We start from the raw sequence: 16,210 nt of genomic DNA on the forward strand, positions 1-16,210 counted from the left end.
AGCTTGTTCAACCATTCCCCAATTGGTGTACATTCTCAATTTTCAGTTCTTTGACACCACAAAAAAAACTGCTACCAATATTTTTGTACATATAAGTCCTTTTCTTTTTTCTTTAATTTCTTTGGAATCCAGATCAATAATATTATTGCTAAATCAAAGAGTATGCACAGTTTTATAGCCTTTTGGGTCTAGTTCCAAATTCTTCTCTAAAATGGCTAGACCAGTACACAACTCCACCGAGAGTGCATTTGAGTTCCTATTTTTCAACATCCTCTCCAACATTTGTCATTTTATTTGTTTTTCATATTAGCAGTTTGATAGATATAAAGCAGTATCCTAGAGTTTTAATTTGTAATCTTTAGTAATTTAGAGCATTTTTTCAAATGACTACGGATAGCTTTGATTTCTTTTTCTGAAAACTGTCCTTCGACCATTTAACAGTTGGGGGATAGTTCTTATTTTTAAGTTTGACTCAGTTCCTTACAGATTTGAGAAATAAGGCCTTTATAAGAGAAACTTGCTACACAAATTTTGATATTACTTCCCTCTTTGAACTAATTCTGATGAGAGTGAAGTTGAAGTGTTGCTAATTTCCCCCATTTTCCTCTCCACTGTAAAAACTCTTCCTGGCACACCGCTTTTATGTAAGATAATTTCCCCCATTTTTCTCCTTCTCCCAGTACATCCTTCTTTCTTACCCTTTAATTTGTTTGAGATCATCCCCCCCAAAAAAAACAATTCATATTCATGCCATCCAACTATGTGGATTTTTAACTGTTTTAATAATGATAAAGTTCTTAGGGGTTACATTTATCATTTTTCCACTTAAGAAGGTAAACAGTTTAAACTGATTAAGTGCCTTAAAATTTCATATTGACCTTTCTGTGCTTCACTTGAGTTATATTTGATTGTCAGATTTTCTATTCAACTCTGGTCTTTTCATCAAGAATTCTTGGAAGTCTTCTATTTCACTAAACATCCATTTCTCCCCTGAAGGATTATATTAAGATTTTGCTTGGTAGGCTATCCTTGATGTAATTCTAGCTCCTTTGCTTTCTGAAATGTCCTCCTAAGCCCTCTAATCCTTTACACAGAAGCTGTGGTTCCATGATATTTGAATTGTTTCTTTTCAACTGCTTGAAATATTTTCTCCTTGATCTGAGAGTTCTGGAAATTTTCTATAATATTTCTGTGAGTTTTCATTCTGGGATTGCTTTCAGGGGGTGATTTGTGGATTATTTGAATGTCTATTTTACCCTCCGGATCTAAGACACTGGAACAGTTTTCATTTGTAACTTCTTGAAAAATGATATCTACATCCTTTTTTATCATACATTTCAGGTAGCCCAATAATTCTTAAATTATCTCTCCTCAATCTATTTTCCAGGCCAATTGTTTTCCCAAAGAGATATTTCATATTTTCTTCTATTGTTACATTCTTTTGACTTTGTTTTATTATTTCTTGCTGCTTCATGAAGTCATTATCTTCCAGTTGCTTAATTTTAGTTTTTAAGGAATTATTTTCTTCATTAAGATTTTGTATGTCTTTTTTCCATTTGGCCAATTCTGCTTTTTAAGGTGTTTTTTCTTCAGTATTTTTTTTGTATCTCTTTTACCGAGCTGTTAATTCTCTTTTCTTAATTTTCTTGCATCACTTTCATTTGTTTTCCCAATTTTTCTTCCACCACTAATGTCTCTTTCTTTAACCCTTCCAGGAATTTTCATTACACTTATGTACAACACACACACACACACACACACATATATGTATGCACACACATATGTTCTTTTAACCTTTGCTTGTAGGTATTTTCACACTGTTTTCTTCTGAGTTTGTGTCTTGATCTTTCCCACTACCTTGGAAGTTTTTTTATGGTCAGGTTTCTTTTTTGTTGTTTGCTCATTTTTTCCAGCCTATTTAATGAATATGAACTTTATGTTAAAGTTGGGCTCTGCTTGCCTGGATGGGTGTTAGGCACTATTTCAAGATTCAGTGTTTTTCTATGATGCTGTTTTCAGATCTAATTTTTAGAGTTTGAAAGTTTTTAATGCTTCCAAGGTGCTATGATCTAGAAAGAGATATGGTTACAACTCACCTGGTCTGTGCTCTGGTCTTTACCCAGGATGGGCCCCTGCTCCCTTATAACCATAAGCATTAGCACTCCTCTCTACCCTAGAAGTGTAACCAGGGACCCTGCTTCTTTTGATCAACTACCAGCATTTCTCTCTGGTTGTGACCAAGAACTGTATATGAACAATGAAGTTTCCAAATAGTGCCAGGTCCTATACCCGGTATCGGCTTAGAATTGCCTATAGTCTCTTTCTGATCAATTGTCCAATAACCTCACCATATATTAGCTGAGAGTTCTGGACACTGCTGGTGTTGCTACTGCTGTGACTGCCTCCAGGGCCTATTGCTAATATTGGTGCCATATATGGTCCAGGCCAGCCCTCTCTCTAGTGTCACAGACTTCTCCTGCTGACCTCCTAAATTGTCTCCAGCTGGAAAAATGTCTCATCCTGTCACTTTATTGGCCATGTCTCTCCATAATTTTATTTGTTGTGCCTTTCTAAAGTTGTTTGAAGAGGAATGTTGGGAGAGTTCAGCTGGGCTGTTAACTCTACTCTGCCATTTTGGCTTCCCTACATTAGAGTCTTGATATAGTATGATATGCTTCAAAAAGGAATTCAATTTGAAGTGAATTCAGTTTGGCCCCACCTTGGTTGGATATGGGTTTATTTAAATGAATTAACTTCCTTTTTCTTTTCCTGATGACTACACTGAGAGTACTTATGGATTCCAAAGAATTGCAAGTCCACTTGAAATATTTGCATAAATTGAACTTTTGAAAGTACCAATATTGTTTCAAATTCTAGCTTGTTTTCATCAAAACTCAAATTCTACCCAAATAGTTGTTCTAAAGAAGTTGGGGAAAATGTAGCTTGATCAGTCTACAGAATCATAGCATGTTGCAGAATAAAAAAGGGGGGAAATATTCAGGCAGAGCTGGTTAAAAATAGATCTTACTTTATTTCTGAAACCACACTGTAAGATCTTCTGTTACATTTAGTTGTTTATACACTGTTTGGTGACTAAATTTGATAGGTGACAGGCATGGAAAGAAATTGCTTTGCATAGTACAATTTAATCTTTTTTCCTCTTTTAATCAAGACCAGAATGTTGGCCTCAGAATTGACAGAAAGTATTTAGAAAACTTACCATAAACGTTGTAACAGTACATGATCTCTGTATGTGTGTACTCCTTGGGGTCAAGAGGACAAGAGAACAAGAAAGAAAAAGGTGCCCAGGAACATATATTTGTTTATGTTTCTATACATTTTGGGATTTAAAATACAAGTATAATATTTCTGTCATTTGAATCTATAAGCTTACAATTATTAGCCATTAAAAAGCTTGATTACCTCTCTCAAAAAATTATTATTGATGAGGGAATTGTCTGTGTCAGCTATTTACCATGTAAAATCAGATCATATCATAGCAAAGATTCAAATTTATAAAAAAAAAGGAATATTTTTTAAAAAGAACAAAAAAGAATATTTAGTTCAATTAAAATAATTAGACCTTGAAGTAATTTTAAAAAAACAATTGTTTAAATTGACATCAAAAATTACCGTAATACTTTTATCCAGAAATATAACAAATGTAAATTAATTGCCACAACAAGAAGATCAAAAGATTCCAGAAAGTATCTTAGTTACTAAACATCTAACTTACTTGCCAAATGGAAAGAAATAGTTGCCAAAGGCAACACCAGTTTAGAATGTAAACCGGTCTGCAAAATCTTAAAAAGAACGATGATAAAAACTATTGTATCACATGGCAGGCAGAAGCTAGGAAGGGCTGAGTCCATTAAGTGTGGTAAGATATTTAAACAAGAAAAGGCATTCCAAGGGCATTCCAAGATAAAAATAGAAGGACTGCAAACCTAAGAAAAAACAGAAAAGATTTGCAAAAGTAATTTCAACAAATTTGAATTTTCCATCAAGGACAGTGGAACTACCATACTTGGACCCTAACATCACAATTCAGAAATTACTTAAAGAGAAGGTAGATATGGGGGAGGAGGGTAGTAAACAAAGATGGAAAAGAAGCCAAATTGGACCAAATATATATGGAAATCCATGCTGAAGGCAGTTCAATTGTGAAGGCATTTAGATACTTGTATATAAGGTATCTGAATTAGGGAAAGATATCAAAGACAGTGGAAGAAATCACTGATTTAGTACTGAAAAAGGATAAATGAGAGTGGCTACTCTTTCATCTGTACAAAATACTTATGAGAGTTATCTATATACAAATTTAAGGCATCCTTGATAAGAATATTAATAGATAAACATCTGGCTTATAGAACAAGTCAACAATATACAATAATGGATCATATCTTCAAATTTTATAGTTAATTGAAAGATGTAGAGAATATGTTACTTGGAAGTAGGGATTCTTTTTGTTTATTGAATGTAATTTCTAGCACCTAGCATGGTACCTGGCATATAGTAGGTGATTAATACATGCTTCTAAATTGGTTTATCAATTATAAAAAACATTCCATTTAGGATTTTTAAAGGAAGATACCTTCCAATTATACATCAAATTCATTCAGAATTCCTTGTATAATCTAACAATAGACATAACCATGTTCAATGACACTCATAATCAAAATCAGAGGATGGAAGATATGCTCTCACCAAAAGTATTTTTCCTTCCATTGAAGGAAATCTTGGCCAGAGTTCAGGTTGAGGCAAAGTGTTCTGGAGATGGTGAGGTCTTAAAGATGATCCTCTTTGTAGATGACATTATGTTGACTATATCAATTCCCAGGATATTGTAGAGCTTCCTGAACTATATCTGTAATCATTCAAGACGTTTTGCCTACCCATCCACAGATTAAACACCAAGTGGATAAATAACATCCATTGCCAAGATTTCAAACCTGCATTTAGATGGAAAGTCTATAAAGCTTGTCCAACAGTATGTATATCTGAGAAAGTATAAAGGTATAATGAGATTAGCCCAGAGTTGGAAAGGAAGAAGAGACCAAGATGGATTAATTTCAGGAAATTATAAAGCTTTTTTTTTTAATACCAAAATTTTTATGAAATCCAAAACCCATCTTTTTCAATCTTAACATTTTTCTAGTGTTACTGTATGGCAATGAGCTATATAGCATCCCTTCCTCTGATGAACTAAAGCTGTATGTCACATAGAGGTCAATGAAGTAAGTGAAAATAGTCTGTCACACATGACTGAAGAACTCCAAGGTAAAACAGGAGCAAAGTATACCATCAAGAAATTCTGTGACAGAAATAGAAGATGGTTACCAAAGTGCTTCACTGATACCGTCATGCTGCTGAAGGAATACCTCAGCATAATGGGTAGACAACATGTGACAAGTCCTTGGGACAGCATGGATAAGAATTAACCACATAGAAGACATGGATGAGTTAAGATATGCATCACTGAAGGGAATTAGCAAAGTCATAGTGCCTCACCTGTGTATCTCAAGGAGAACCTACAAGGGAGTCAGCCAGGAATCTTTGTTCAAATATCTCAATATACATATCATCATTTTATGCATCTGTGTGACACAGGAGATAGAGCAATGGACCTGGTATAAGGAAAACTGAAGCTCAAATCCAGTCTTAGAAATGAACTAGCTATGTGACCCTAAATGAATCACTTAACTTCCATCTACCTCAGTTTTCCCAATTATAAACCAGAGATAATAATATTACTTGCTTCCTAGGATTATTGTGAGGATAAAATAAGTTATTCATAAAGTGTTTCACAACTTATAAAGCACTAGCTTTATTGTATATTTTAATTATAAACAAAAAAACCCTTTTTTCCATTAGAGGCAACATAGTCTAATGCAAAAAGTGTACTAACCATCAAGTCAGAATATCTGACTTCCTAGTTCTCATTCTACAAATTACCTTGGTTTAACGTGAGACAAGGACCAAGGACAATTTACCTCTCTGAGTAACAGCACTATTAAATATAAAATGAAGATGATATTTATTCCATCCATCCCACAGTATTGTTTTATAAAACTCTTCAACTGTGAGTGATCGTTATCATATTTATTAAAAGTTGTGTGGTTACCAAGAATGACCTTGTCATCTATATTGTACAAATGCTATTATTTCCTTCTTAGAGATGAGTAAAATTAAATTCTGAGATATTAAATGACTTATTCAATATCTTACCGTTGGGAAATGCTTAAGCTGAGGCTGGTATCTAGGTCTTGTCATCTGGAACTTGCCTTTTCTCTACATATGACAGAAATCAAAGAATAGAGTGTAAGTGAGAACTCCCCCCTCCACTATACACCGTATCTGCTTTTTCTCTAACTTTAAGATCAATTTATCCTTTCATGTTACACACAAGTTCTGTAACTTTCTGATTTTCAGTTATCAACAATCTGCAAGAATCATGTTTCTCACAGGAGAATATTTTAAACAAAATATGAACTTAGTTTTTAGATAATTTGGTTTCATTGCAATGACATAATAATAGTTTACATAGTTTTTAGGGTTTAGGATTGAAGGAAGGAGGGAAGGAAGGAAGGAAGGAAGGAAGGAAGGAAGGAAGGAAGGAAGGAAGGAAGGAAGGAAGGAAGGAGGGAAGGAGGGAAGGAAGGAAGGAAGGGAGGGAGGAAGGAAGGAAGGAAGGAAGAAAAAGAGGGATAAAGAGGAATGGGGGAGACAATGGAGGCAAGGAAGGGGAAAACACTTATTAAATGCCTACTATATGCCTGTCACTGTTAAATGCTTCATAAATCTTTTCTCACCCGATCCTCACAATAATTCTGGGAGGTAAGTTATATTATTCTTCCTAGTTTATAGTTGAGGAAACTGAGACCGAGATTAAGTAACTTTCCCAGGGTCACGCAGATAGTAAGTGTTTGAGAAAGGTTTAGAACTCAGGCCTTCCTGTCTCTGGGATCAGTATTCTATTCACTACATGACTAATAACTAGTATTTATACATTGCTGTAAGGTTTGCAATGCACTTTGCATTTGTTAACTCATTCCATCCTTATATGATTGGGTTACATTTATGAAATAATGACACAAGTGCGACAAAATCAAATTCTACCATGTTTTGCTCAAAGGGAAAAATATCAGCCATAGGAGCAAAAGACTATTTCACTAGTTTTATCAATGGTTAATAGTCTGCCAAGTCATATTTTTCCTCAGAGTATTTTTGACTTATACCTTATGATATGATCATAACAATCTAATGTCAGTGCAGTTTAAAACAGAATAAAAAGAATTGATTTAATTTCAGCTCTTCTGTCCTATACGCACACGCTCACATATGAGTATGAATGTATGTATTTCTACCTTTTCCCTGTCTGCATTGTTTCTTCTTGTAACATTTTAAACTTTATTATATGCTCAGAAATGCTGGTCAGACTTTCCTTCTATTTAAAGGAATAATTCACAGAATAACTGAATTTTCAACTTGGGAGTAGCCTTAATAATTACCTAGTCAAAATCCTTTAATTTTTAAATGAGAAAAGTGAGATGAAGCCTAGAGAAATAAAATTCATGTTGGTAGTTGGTGACAAAGTCAGGAGTAGAATCCAGATCCCTTGATTATAATAAGTCTAGTGTACTCCTTCTCACTGAGGCAGATAGAGCAGATAGAGTTCTGGACTTGTAGTCAAGAAGAACTAAATTTAAAGCCTCCCTTTTTCATTTGCTAGCTGTGGGACCAAAAACAATTCATTTAATCCCTTTATGCCTCAGTTTCATCATCTGTGAAATGGAAATGGTGCTATCAGCAGTGTCCAATGGTGTTGTTATGAGGCTCAAATGAGATCATGTCAAGTATTATATCAAATTAGCTGTTATGGTGATTACTCAGTGCAGGCTCCTCTAAGAAGGATCCTAGGCGAGATTCCAGCACACTGCCTCTTGTTCGCAGGCCAGGATGCCAATACACTGCTTACAAACACACTAACACAACAGCCTAACACACTTTAGAAGGAGAATAGTATTAAGGACAAGTCACAACTTGTACATATGAAGAAACTTTTACATGATCGGAGATTAAAATATCACAGAATCTATCTCTAAATGGTAAGGAGGCTCTGAGGCCAGCTAATCCAACCTAGGATTCAGCTTTTAATCTTCAAAATTGAAACTAATAATATTTCAATAATTATAGTCACTCCATTAAGGTTTATTCATGTAAGAAGCACAGAAATCAGAGAATACAACTTATTTTTATTATTACTTAAAATATCCAAGAATAAGTTTGGGGACATGAATCATATATCACAAATGGTCATTTTGAGCATATAAAATATGAGGATATTTTATTTTTGTTTCCAACTAATCAACATATTATATTGAAATATTATTTTCCCTCTCTTCATGCCCAGGATATTCTGAGACCTAACTTTCTTGATACTCTGACTAATGGAGAGAAGCAAGAGAGTCTATGCTTTGGGAAATGATTCACATGAATGCTTCCCTCTGATAAGAGAAAAGAACTGAGAATTTCCATGTGCATGTTCTTGTTTGGGGTTCAGCAGCCTGAGGTCAACGAAAGGGAAAGGGAGGAATGATGGAGGAAGAAGGGAAGTCACCCAGAAACAGACTTCAAATACTTCAAAACTCTGATGGATCTATGATATTATCTATGTAGCTACTTCCTGCAAGACTGAAGAGCAAAATCATCTACATCTTTTCTCCCTTTCCCACATCCTTCTGTGAATCTAGAAAGCCCTTCTGAAAGCCTGGGAGCTTTCCTCTAGGCTTCTTAACTTTCAGAGGGTACAATACAATTCTCTGCATACCCATCTGTTTCCTATGGAATGAGCAAAATGGAAAGATCCGGTGCCCTGTCATTGCTCATATTCCTTCCAGTGATGCAAATTGATATATCCCTAAGCCTAGGAATTGAGAGAGCTGAGATCTTGTCCGATCTATCAGACTTATTAGCTAAATGGCCCTGAGTTAGTTACTACCATCTTCTGGGCTTGGATTTATTATTCCCTATAATAAAGGGATTAGATTAGATGATTTCTTAGGACCTTAAATTTCTAAAATTCTATGGAGTTGGGTGAATGAATAAAGGAACTCCTGAATAATTTAAAAAAAAACTACTCAATGCCTTGTTTCTATAATATAGCACATATCATGCTTTGCCCCAAGAAAGCTTTATCATTATTTATTTATTATATTCCTCTGACATTAAGATTATATGTATTGTAATTGAAGATGTTTTTAATTATTTTTTTATTATTTTCTATAGCATTACAAAGTAAAGATTCAAATGCAATTTCCTGGTTTTGCCAGAAAGGATAAGAAATTATCAGTGCCCAACACTTCAGACCTTATTGTTGGAACTTCTCCAAAATCCTAAAACCTCAGGTTTCAATTTTTCTCAATACGTCTATTAAGCATGAGTTACTCTTATAAGAATTTAAAGCTAGCACATATAAAACTAGGGTCAGACTACTCCAAAGAGGAAAGTTGCACCTTCCCAAATTTTGGCTTACTCAGAATGAAGGGGATAGGCTCAGCTGTCTTTCTGAAGGTAATCTCAGACACATATAGTGGAATGCTATCCCATAATTCCTTTCCCTAAACTATACTTTCTATACGGTCCCTTTTCTGTCAACTCATTCTAAGTTCCTTGAAGTTAGGTAGCTCATCTAGTGGGTCAGTAGATAGAGTGCCAGGTCTAGAATCAGGAAGACCTGAGTTCAAATCTGACCTCTGACACTTACTAGTGTATAACTCTGAGCAAGTCACATCATTTTTTTTTGCCTCAGTCTCCTCACCTGTAAAATTGGGATAATAAAAGCATCTGCCTCCCAAGGTAGTTGTGAAGATCAAAAGAAATAATAATGGTAAGGTCCTTAGCACAGTGCCTGGCATATAGTAAGCACCGTATACATATTTACCATTATTACTGTTATTTGGCCTTTTCTCCCAAAATATGGAGAGTTGCATGAAGTAGATACGTAATCAATGTTTGTTGACTTGGATAAAGTTGGCTTCTATCAATTGACTCTTTTCCACTTTTAAGGCACAAGTTAAATGTCATTTTCTCCTTGAAGTCTTCCATTATTCCTGTGGTACCTCTCTTCCTTCTCATTTGGAAGTGATTTCTCCTCGGATCACATAACATATTGTAATCCCTTTATACACTTTCAAATATACATATATATGCATGTATGTATGCATACATACATGTTAGCTTATGTCTGTGTGTTTGTCCTTCGTTGCCAAAGAAGACCATGACATCAGAGAAATAATGACATGACTCGCACTTGACTTTGTTTTGAGTGAGGGAGGGCTATGCAGGTCACCAGCCTCACTTCTCCTCCACAGCCATCTCAATCTAGTGACCAGATATTCATCAGGATGACTGGAGATGACCCAGGGTGAGGCAGTTGGGGTTAAGTGACTTGCCCAAGGTCACAGAGCTAGTGAGTGTCAAGTGTCTGAGGTGAGATTTGAACTCAGGTCCTCCTGATTCTTGCACTGGTGCTCTATCCACTGTACCACCTAGCTGCCCTATGTTAGCATATATGCATATATTATAGCATATATTACATGTGTATATGCAAGTAAGTAGGGATGCTCTTCAGTTGTGCCTATAGAAATATTATATTTTGACTGACAAAGTCAGTTAAAAATATTTTTGTTTTTAAAAAGTCAAGAACCAAGCCAGATAGTGTGTAGAGACACAGACTTTATCTTTCATCTTCATCAAATCATCATTTACAGGGATACTCCATTTACCCAAAGGGTAACCTTCTATCACTTTCAGCCATACAGGACACAATTCGTGAAGTTAAAAAGGATTTTCTTAATGTCCTTTAAATACTAAAATAGTTATCACAAAAATGCAATAAAATTCCTATATTTTACTACCCAGAAGGATCCCTCAATCTATTCATAGCTTGAATAGCTTATTAACTCATTATTTACTAACAGTTTTAATGGTACTGATTATGTGATTGTTCAGACTACAGTAGACTAGTAAGGGAAGGGCTTAGGCTAGAGTCAGGTACAAAAAGCAGAAATAACAAATGGTATGGTATAACACAATATAAAGGAGATAGAAAAATACTGAGTTACAATATGGTGAGACAATTGATGATCATGATAATAACCTTGAGCTACGAAGAGTTTAAATCATTCTGTTTTAGGAAGCTTGGTAAGACTATAATGCAATTTATAGCTTTTCATAAAAAAACAGGTAAAATTAGTATTTAAAGAATAAACTTTATGTATTTGGTAAATTCATCTATGTGCAACATTTCAAAGTGCCAAAAAAAGTGAGGAATTATAGAATGAACCACATGCCACTTTCCATTCTCAACTCCAATGTACACATGCCACTGGCTGCTTCTCATTCTCTTCCTCTAGCACTGAATACTAATCTACAGACCACCACTGCTTAAATTCAAGTTGATATCAAAGGTATAGATACAAACTCTTCTTTTGTCATTCACTAAGCCTGGGGCAGGCCACTGGACTTTTTTAAACCTCATTTTTTAATCTATAAAATGGTTATTATAATTTTTGTAATCTCATTCTCAAGAAAATGTGAGACCAGATACAATAATGAATGTATATAAAAAACTCTGCAAACCTTAAATTATATGTGTGTATGCATATACATCAATATGAATATGCATATATATACATGTACACATTTATATATGTGTATGCTAATTTTTAAAAAGAAAAACTAGGCCAATTCTAGAGAGGAATGCGGATAGAATATGATTTATCTAATTTGGCCAATTATTTATCAAACAGAAGATGAAGTTGAAAGATTTAGAGAATAAAATATGACTAGAGTATATCATAAGAAGTTTTTAAAATAATGTCTTTTCAAACTGCAAGGAACCTTAAAATAGAAATGGTCTGGCTCATTAATTCCAAAGCTAATGAGGTACTCATTACTCCATGTTGTAGGATGCTTCATGATAAGTTTTCAAGAGTACAAATGGAATCCCAGAGGTCAAAAGGTTTAGAAATATTTGGATTGTAACCCCAAGTGAAGAGAAATGGAAGAGGAGAGAAGGATTTACACTTAAACAATAAACTGTAATAGGTAACTTTTAAGAAATAAGATGGTCAGAAATGATAAAATATAGAATCATGGATAAATAAATGTAAGAAGTTATGGTAAGGGGACTGGGTAAAAATAATAGAGAGAAGAGAAATTAAAGAAGGTAAGCTAAGAAGATTCAGTTTTAATTAATTTTATGTTATCATTTTGAAGGAAGAAGAGAAAGTAACCAAAAGAAATGGAAAATTGTTAAAAGCTAAGATGAACATGGAAGTTGCAATTGTTTTCAAGAATTATTTTTAAAAGTTATCCATGACTGCACTAAAAAAATTATCTAGATGAATACAATATACAGCAAAATACATTAAGTTATTAAGAAAAAAGAGGAAAGCCAGGATGAGGATGTTATTTTCCTAAACATGTGGAATATTTAAAGAATGGGGAACTCAAGTGGAAGAAAATTTTTCTCTTATATAACTTGTGTTTGAGTTCCAGCAAGATGGAAAAATGGTTGGTCATGACTGATCCAATACACCTTTCACCAGCTCAAAAGGTTGACAGATTAGTCAATAAAATAAAAAAACAACCACCACAGAAAGGAAAGAAACTTTCATAGGAAAAATCCAGATAGGAAATCTAACAGAAAAATAAAGGAATGAGTAAGTATATTAAGTCTTATTTCAAGTAGGTTCAAAGTACACCAATGAAAGTTAATCTTGCCTTCCAGTTACTTGTTCCTGTTTTATAGCTGTGCTTATAGAAGGAGCAGAGAATGACAACACTGACACATCAAACTTTTCAACTTTTGGTTGCTAATTCACCTTTAAGGTGAATCTCATAGCAGGATTTAATAGGGGCTGCTTTTACTCTTTCCATCTTAGGTATATTTTCACATTTATGCTCAGGTAAGGAAACATACATTTCACCATGAAGAACTAGGACATAAAGAATAAAAGTTAACTTCAAATAATGATAATAACAATAACAATGGAAGTAGCAGCCTTTATCAAGCACTTCAAAGTTTACAAAGCACTTTAAAAATAGTATCTCATTTTTTCACCCTCACAATAACCCTGGGAATATGGCTGGTATTATTAGCTACATTTTACAAATGAGGAAGCTGAAGCACATCTAGGTTAAGAGACTGATTCAGAGTCACACAGCTAGTTAGTCTCTGAGCCTGGATTTGAATTCAAATCTTCCTGACTTCAGGTCCAGAACTCTAGCTGTTTCACCACCAATCAATGCTCTAAAAATAACTTCCATATGCATGACAGTCAACTAGGCACTAAGTGGAATTCAAAAACATTTATGTAGCATTTATTAATAAATTTCTATTGAGAAACTTTTATATACTAGACATTGGGGGTGCAAAAATAAATTATATATATACATGCATATACATATGTATACACATTTACATATACCTATATATATACATTTTATATATATGTGTATATATAATATATATACATATAGGTATATGTATGTACACACACACACACACACACACACACCCTGCCCTTAGAGAAATTACATTCTACTAGAATGAAACTCCAATTCTCTTATGTGTTCTCTTCAACTAACCTATATGGGTCTCAGTTTATTTATCTACAAAATGGGAGAGTTGGATCTGTAAGGTTCATGCCAGCTCTAACAGGCTACAAAACTATTAATCACTCTAACTAGTCATTGTTCCCTCAAACTTCCTTATTATTTGAAACAACATTTTCTGGAGGGAAATGTAGCAATATAAGTAAAAGCAAAGTATATGAAAAATGAAATATCAAAAAGTAGTGTGAAAGGGGACATGTCCCAGTTGCTGGGATATCAGGAAAGGTCTCCACCCTACCATTTCAATCTCACCTTCTACAATTCCCTTACTTGGACTCTTCAACTAACCTATATGGGTCTTAGTTCCTTTATCTATACTCAGAGGTAGTATTTGACATGAACCCAGGAAGCCAAGGATTCAAAGAGGCAGAAGTGAGGGAGAGTGCATAACATGGATAGGGAAATTTGAGATAAGTGTAATATGTAGTCTTTACCCTCCAAGAGCTTTCAACTTCATTGCCCAGAGAAAACTAACACATATCATTAGTTACTACTAAGACAATACACAACAGAATTAGAGCTAGAAGCAGTTTTAGAGGTCATCTATTCCAACAGATGAAGAAACTGAAGCCCAGGAAAAGTAAATAGCCCAAGTCCCTAAGGTGCCAGATCCGAAGATTCAAACCCAGGTTTCTGATTCCAAAGCCAATATGTTTTCCATTGATCCATACTACATCCTACAACTTGCCAAATGTCAGGTGTCAATATGTTCTTTGGGTGCTCTAAGTAGAAAGCTTCATGGTGGAAGAGTAGAATTGGAAGGATTGGATATGAAAAGGAACGGGTGAATAAGGCAGTTTGAGAGAACTATGCCTGATTGGAGTGATTAGTAGCATTGTAGTCTGGTAGAGTTAGAATGAACCTTCCAGATCCAACTCTCTCATTTTGTAGATAAAGAAACTGAGACCTATAGGTTAGCAATACATAAGGGTATTGTAGGTGAGATTGAAATGGTAGGGTAGGCAGAACATATTGTTGAAAAGCCTTGAAAGCAAGGCTTTGGAATTTGGAATTTTTAATTCTGCTGGTGATGGAGACATTGAAGGTTTTTTTTAAAGCAAGGGAACAATGAAAGTGTTTAAGAAAAAGTAATTTGGTGACAGTGTGCAGAATGAACCAGACAAAGGAGACCAATTAGGAAAGTAGTTCAATAGTCCAGGCACGAGGTAATAAGAACCTGAACAAAGTTGATGGTTATGGAAATATATTACAATTATTCATATAGTATTTCTTTAATGTGTCAAGATTTATAAAGCATATTTTCCTGTCAACTATGTAAATTAGGAAGTAGAAAAATTATTCCCATTTTACAGATGAGGAATCTGAATCAGAGGGGTTAAACCTATCATCTCACATAGGTAGTAAGCATAAAATCTAGGACATTCACCCAAGTATATTCTAAATATAGGATAGTTTGTACCTCTTGCCCTGACTATAGTAAACATCTCCTGACTAGTCTTCTCTCCTGGTGTCTATCCTCTTTCCCAGTTCACCCTTCACACAGTTGTCAAAATAATCTTCCTAAGCCTCAGCTCTGACCATGTCACTCCCCTGCTCAAAAATCTTCAATGATCCCCTATTTCCTGAGACAAAATACAAACTCCACATTTAAGACCTTTTACAATCCATCTCAAATCTTCATACACTCTACACTCTATTCAAACCATACTACTCACTCTCCCTGCAATCAAACATTCCCTACTTCTCTTCCATTCACTTGCAAAATGCAAAATGCAAAAAACTATCTTTCCTCCCACAAGGGACTTGGAATCCTGATCTTCAAGGTTCAGTTCAAGAGTTAGTCCCTCTGGAAAGCCTGCTCTGATTTCCTGCCTTTTATGAATGTCTTCTCCATTCTCAATTTTTCCTCTGCCCATTTCATCTTTCCCTTCCCCCTCTCACTGCCTACTTTTTGCACGGGTCATCATAGCACAATATAAGCTCTTTGAGGTCAGGGACTTTTTCCTTTCTGTCTTTCTGTCTCCAGTACCTAGACTATTGCTTTGCATATACTAATTTCAATACTTGCAGTTAATAAGTACTTGATAAATGTCTACTGAATTAATAAATCATTATTGCAATGAATTAACTTGAAATAGATGAATTCAGCCTTTTTTCACCCCCAACCTGGAAAAAAAAAATCAGGAGGAAAAGAGTTTGTACTTTTCAGAAAAGGTCAAATTTTCCCTTGAACACCCTGAGTGAAGAGTAGTGTTACCCAGGGATGTACCCAATGCGGCAGCTTTCACCTCTTCCCTTATGGTCAATGATCTAGGCTACCACAGCTTAATGAGTCTAATAAGGGAAAGCAAGTGCAGAGAAACAACCCAGAACACCTTCAACAAGGACAGTATTGTTTATTGAGATAATAGTGTGTGAACACACATAAAGAACACGGTAAGTATATTTGGCAGGGAGAGATGTACACTGCTGACTGGGCATCTTTTCCTTGGAATTTTATTTTTCCCCTCCAGGGGACAAGCCTGTGGCTTCCTATCTCTGCTGACAGCTGAGGATCAGGATAGGG

At 34.9% G+C, this 16,210-nt stretch overlaps 1 protein-coding gene across 4 annotated transcripts in view; it reads left to right on the forward strand.

The window, feature by feature from the left end:
* PHACTR1 (phosphatase and actin regulator 1) overlaps positions 1-16,210 on the forward strand; it is a 668,125-nt gene that overhangs the window by 22,933 nt on the left and 628,982 nt on the right. The gene's annotated exons all lie outside the window — the stretch shown is intronic.

This window comes from Notamacropus eugenii, chromosome 4, assembly GCF_028372415.1.
Source record: "Notamacropus eugenii isolate mMacEug1 chromosome 4, mMacEug1.pri_v2, whole genome shotgun sequence".
NCBI lineage: Eukaryota > Metazoa > Chordata > Mammalia > Diprotodontia > Macropodidae > Notamacropus > Notamacropus eugenii.